The 6,157-nt window shown below is 50.9% G+C and overlaps 1 pseudogene; it reads left to right on the top strand.

Moving 5' to 3' along the window:
• The first annotated feature begins 1,603 nt into the window (after positions 1 to 1,603).
• The window catches only part of LOC102500700 (40S ribosomal protein S8 pseudogene), an 8,513-nt pseudogene continuing 3,959 nt past the window's right edge, over positions 1,604 to 6,157 (top strand).

Below are 6,157 nucleotides of genomic sequence, written 5' to 3'. Positions count from 1 at the left end.
CCTCACCTCTGGGCGCTGCCTCCACCAGGCACCGATCTCCAACAGGGCTGCAGAACTGCACTAGAGAACTCCTAGAGGTCACCTAGTTCCTGCCTCTCCTTGTGCATGTGGGAAGACCAGGGCCCAAGAGTGATAAGAATGCGCCTGAAGTCCTTTGGCATACTACAAAGCCGACTGGGCTATCAGCCCTTGGTTGAGTCAATAAATACACCCATACCAGGGGTGATAGCAACCAGGAGGCAGTTCCAAGATGCTGACCACGTCTCCTTCGCAAGGACACCCCCTGGAGAGACTCCTTCAGCATGAACAAGAGTCTCACTGCCGTTTCTCGATGTCTCAGTTTTCTAATTGCAAGGAAAGAAACACACACATAAACACTGTTCTTAATAATAAATAGAGCATACAGACGTGACATACATTTCTTTTCAGGGGACGCAGATGCGCACAAAGGGGGAAATTAAAGCTTCCAGAATCTCGCCACCCGGAACTACTGCCAACATTTGGGGAGCATATTCTTTTGTGTCTTTTTTTTTTTTCCTTGTGAAGATTTAAATCAGGCAAGGAGGAGATTTCTCCCGGGAGACCCAAACTATCCTGGGGGAGTGAATTGGGGCACCTGTTGGAAGAGAGAGAGGGAGAGGTCCTCTGTCCTTGAGGACGGTGTCAGACAGGGTTCTTGGTGGAAGCACCAGGAACTAAAACAAACAGTTTTTAAAATTTCTTTTGGAGATCACCGGCAGACACTCAGACAATGAATGAATGACTAGAAGCACAGCTTTAACCTGGATCAGCACGGATGGAGGAAATGCTGAAAGCCCAAGAAGCAGGAAGCAGGAAAAAGTCATCGCCTTAGCAGGGACGGAAGTCAGGATGTTGTAAATGACCCCTCCACGACCACTATCGCCACAAACAATGGCCAGAAACCATTCCCCATCCTTGCAAGAGGCAGTGTTCTGGAAAATAGCACCTTGGGTCACGTGTCTCCCCCTGACTCACCCCAGAGGAAGGAGCTGACCCTTTGGCTTCAGTTGGAGACCAGTAGTGGAAGTCAGGGCCAGAAAGACCCCGCTCCCTGCCATGGAAGAGACCATGCCCTTCCCGGAGGCAGGTGTTTTCAGGAGAAGGAATGGATGCTACACAGTCTCGAACCAAGAGCTACCCGTGGGTACACCCTGGAGAGCGCAAGAGCTCAGAGGCCAGCACTTCTAGGGTGGGTTTGCAACTGACCGTGCCTAGCTGCCCTGGCACGCTATCGTGGCAACACTGAGAAATGAACCAGTCTGCGCGTGTAGACGTACACGAAGGGCTGGAGGTCCAGGCTTGACTGTGACCATGTGAGAGAGGTCTTTTCCCTTCCCCACTCCCCGGAAGCAGCCTGCCGCTCTGACCACGAGGGTGTTGTCCACTGCTTTGCTCAAGTTCAGATACACTGTGGCATTGTCGTTTTGTCTTCAGTCTCCTTTGTGTTGCTTTAACAGATGACCCGAGACCCGGTAATTCACCAAGAAAAGGACTTTCTTTCTTATAGTCTGAAGGCTGGGCTATTCACGGTTGGGCGGCCATGTCTGGCAGCTTCTGATGAGGGCTCTGCACTGCGTCAAACATGGCGGAGACACAGAAGGGGAAGCGAGTGTGTGCAAAAAGGCAAAACACAAAAATCCAAGGTACGGCAACGTATTTCTCACAAGAACTGATCCACTCAGGGAGACCTAACTCACCTCTCCCCTCAGAAAGGCAGGAATCCCTGGGACCAGCAGTTAGCATAATGGCTATATCACCGGACACCCATGTAGTCGACTGCGGTTCAAGTCCTGGACCCGGTGGCTTAAACTCACATTGGGTGCGTGTGTGTGTGTGCCCAAGATCCAGAGAGGAGAATGGAGGAGAAGCGATTGTGGTGTGGCCATCCCCCCTGGTGGGGGGGGATTTCTCTCTTTCTGTCTCTCTGTCTCTCTCTCTGTGTCTTTTGGGCAAGCACACATGCCCTGTAGCAAAAACCTCTCCAAAAAAAAAAGAAAAAAAAAAAAAAAGACAGGAATCCTTCATCACGCCCTAATCACCTCATAGGCTCCCAATATTGCCATGCGGGGAGTCGGATCTCAGCAGGAGTGTCAGTGAGGACAATCCGTGTGCAAACCGCGGCACATGTCTTTGTCAAAAGAGACTTTACAGGCTCACTGAACGAAGGACGAGAGGAGGTAAAACTCCTCGCCTTCAGTGTCCCCTTGGTCCCTGGGTGTGGTTTACAGTAGACACATTGCACTGGGAGTCAGTAGTCTGATCCTTGGTCCCGGTTTCACCATTAACTGTGCAATCTTGAGCAAGCTGCTGGAGCTCTCTGAGCTCCACATTTCTCTTTAGGCAAATAACCTGCACACTGCCCACCTCACGGCCCAGCTCACTGGTCTGAACAAAATCAAGGTTGTAGTAACCTGGAAAAGACATGGGCTGGCCCCATGGCCTAAGGTTAAGGAAGAACTGTGGTCTGAATCCCCGTCCTGTGGCTTGAAAAACACTGGGAGTGTGTGTGCATGCGTACCCTAAATCCCAACAGGATGGAGAAAAGGAAGAGAAGGGACTGTGGGGCGTGACCGTGCCTCATTGGGGTGGTTTCTCTCTCTCTCTCTCTGTCTCTTTGTCACTCTCTGTTGAGCACACATGGTAATTAGAAAAATTTCAAAATCATTGCCGAGGAGAAAAACATGGAAAAGACAAAATTAGTAAATATAAACAATAAGTCATGGGAAGAGATGTTCTGCAGATCTGTGGGCTTTTCTGGGTCTACAACATTGGGAAATGGGGTTCTGGTTCAGAAAAACAGCTCTCCGAGGATCTCTTTCTGTGTATGTTGTGCATGTGTGTGCGCGCGGGCGTGCCTGGGCCTCTGACTCCATGCCCCTCTCTGTCTCTCTCTGCCTCCCTTCTGCCCTTCAGCTTGTTCTCACCCTCTCCTGTTCTCTCTCCCTCTCCTCTCCCCCACTCCTCCCCATCTTTACCCAGTCTTGACCAGGCTAGAGCTAAAGTGCTTTCACCAGTGGGAGCTCAGGGCCCTTGCGTACCCATCTGCCCTGCCTAATGGCTGTGGTTAGCAAGATCAGACCAAGTCAAGACAGTCTCTGGGTTTTTCCGGGGCTCTGGCTCCAGGCGTGGGGTTCAGAGCACATCAGTGGCTTACAAGTCCATTAACTTGCTGTGCAATCTTGAGCAAGCTGCTGGAGCTCTCTGAGCTCCACATTTCTCTTTAGGCAAATAACCTGTACACTGCCCAGTCCAGGAAGGTGTGAAAATGGGACCACAGTGGTGGATCAGGGCTGAGAGGCCCAGACTCTTGCACTCAGTTCCTGAGGGGCTGGTGGGGACCGGTTCTGCCAGTTCTTGGTGGTGGATGGATGTCTTCGGGCCAGGTTAGGCAGCACTGATACCCCCAGCTCAGTCCTGCTGCCTGTCCACCTGCGTCAGCTCTCATGCCCCCGCAGCCTCTGGGGTCAAGACATACCTGGGTGCAAATCCTGACTCTCCGCCTATTGACGATCTAACCTTGGGCAAGTCATTGACCTCTCTAGACTGCGAGGTCTTGGGCTGGAAATGGAGAAAAGGGGATGAGCAGGAGGCGCAGATGAGAGCCATAGCAGAGTCAGCGGAACTGCGGCCTGCAGGCCAAATCTGGCTCGCCACCTGTTTTTGTCTGACCTCTGAGCTAAGAATGGATTTTATAGTTTTAAATGCTTAGGGGAGAAAATCACAAAAGAGAACTGTTTCATGACATTGAAAACGATATGATGCCCAGCCGCAGTGGCACAGGGAGAGCGCTGCTGCTCGGGGGCTGTGGCGAACCACAGTTCTCGGCACAGCCTGAAGGGCCAGGCAAGGATGTGCGCCTGCCATCCCAGCTGGCTGCGTTTGGGGCAGGAGGGTTGTGACGTGGCCAGACTCTGTCAAAAGAGACGCCTCTTTCTGTCTCCCCTCACCCTGCTCTCTCCTACCCATTCTCCCTCTCTCTGTCATAAAAAAGAAGAAAAGAAAAGAAGGAAAAGGAAAGGAAAGGAAAGGAAAGGAAAGGAAAGGAAAGGAAAGGAAAGGAAAGGAAAGGAAAGGAAAGGGAAGGGAAGGAAAGGAAAGGAAAGGAAAGGAAAGGAGAGCAAAGGAAAGGGAAGGGAAGGGAAGGGAAGGAAAGGAAAGGAAAGGAAAGGGAAGGGAAGGAAAGGGAAGGGAAGGGAAGGAAGGAAACAAGAAGGAGGTACGGGGCCAGCTGCTGATATGGTGGCTAGGCCGCTGGATCCTGCATGGCTGACTTTACAGTGTCAGTCCTGGACCCAGAGGCTTGAAAAACACTGGGTGCATATGCCTGTGTGCCCCAAATCCTCCAGACTGGAGAAGGGTTTGCAGTATGACCATCCCCCCTGGGGGACAATGTCTCACTTTTCTCTGTCCACCTCTCTGATTCAGGTGAGTGTACACACCCTATATCAAAAGCTTAAAAAAAAAAAAAGAAGAAGAAAGAAAGAAGGAAAAAATAAAAAGGCATGAAATTCACATTTCAGTGACCATAAATAAAGTTTTAGACCAGCTCCTTGGTACATCAGTAATGCGCTGCTTAAGAGAAGCCAGATCCCACGTGGCAAATGCATTTTGAATGCCCAGCTAGGTCCATCTGAAACGTACCAGGTACACACATACATGCCCAAAATCGGACAGACTCGGGGGCTGGGGGAAGGGGGTTGTGGCATGACCAGACCCTATGGAGGGTGCTTCTCTCTCTCTTTCTCTCTCGTACACACATGCATGCTCTATTGTGAATAAAGACGAAGTAAGCAAAATAAAGTTTTACTGGCACACAGTCACACCCACTCACGCACGTAGTGCCCATGGCTGCTCCTGCACCACAGCAGTAGAGCTGAGTAGTGGGGACAGAGACGGTACGTGGCCTTCCATATCTAAAATTCGGTCTGGCTCTTTACAGAACGAGTTTGCCAACGCTTAGCACAGGTTTAAGAGTGCACACTACTTAGGTTCAACGTTGTGTTCCGTCACTCACTAATCTTGAGACTTTGGGACGGTCATTTCATCTGTATGAGCCTCGACTTCCTCTTCTGTGAAGCGGGGTTAGCAGTGGTTAGTATGGATCGTTTCGAGGACTCAGTGAGTTACTACTTAGACCGATGTATTGGACCAATATCTGCGCATGGTAAGCATGATGTAAATGAATAAATGAGATCAAGTAATAAAGAATTAAGCACAATCTCGTTTGGGATCTGGCTAGAAGAAAACCAGAAAGAATGGAGGCTTTGTCCCCGGTAGTGTCCTGGGAAAGGTTACTTTTTGGCAGATGCGTGAATGCAGTCCTCAGATGGAAGGTGGTGGAAGCACTGAGAGTGCAGGTGGAGGGGACCAACGAGGACAGAGACCCCGCCAGGAACACATCGCTGGCGGTTTAGAGGTCTGAACCTGTGTGTGCTATCATGAAGGGGTTTTGGGGTTTTGTTTCATTGTGTTGTGCTTTGTTACTGCTACCAAAGAATAAAAGAGGGCCAGCAGGTGGTGTGGACTGCTGGATCCCAGATGGTGGATCCACGTGGTGCTGACTCCCACATGGCTAACGGGGTCATTCAAATCCCAGACCCAGTGGCTTGAAAAGCATGCCGGACATATGTGTGGGCATGCCCAAAAACCACATGGCCAATGGGGTCATTCAAATCCCAGACCAGTGGCTTGAAAAGCATGCCGGACATATGTGTGGGCATGCCCAAAAATCCTGAGAGGAGAATAGAGTCTCCTCCTGTGCCTCCCCATGGTCTCAGAGACCAGGTGGCCTATCTCAGAGTCATCCAGGCCCTCTGCCAGGCGGCTTCAGCCTCATTCCCAATTTTATCCCCTCCTGAGCTTCTTTACGCATACATGTTTCAGCTAGATGAAAGCACAGCCCAGCGCTTCCAAAAAACACAGGCCAGGGAACCAGCAGTTAGCATAACGGCTATGTCGTTGGACTCCCATGTAGTCGACCATGCTTCGTGTCCCGGACCCGGTGGCTTAAAACTCACGCTGGGTGCGTGTGCGTGTGTGCCCAAGATCCCGAGAGGAGAATGGAGAAGAAGGGATTGTGGCGTGACCATCCTCCCTGGGGGGTGATTTCTCGCTTTCTGTCTCTATGTCTCTCTCT

This window comes from Tupaia chinensis, unplaced genomic scaffold, assembly GCF_000334495.1.
Source record: "Tupaia chinensis unplaced genomic scaffold, TupChi_1.0 Scaffold000303_1, whole genome shotgun sequence".
Lineage (NCBI taxonomy): Eukaryota > Metazoa > Chordata > Mammalia > Scandentia > Tupaiidae > Tupaia > Tupaia belangeri.
This window is presented reverse-complemented; position numbering and strand designations above follow the sequence as displayed.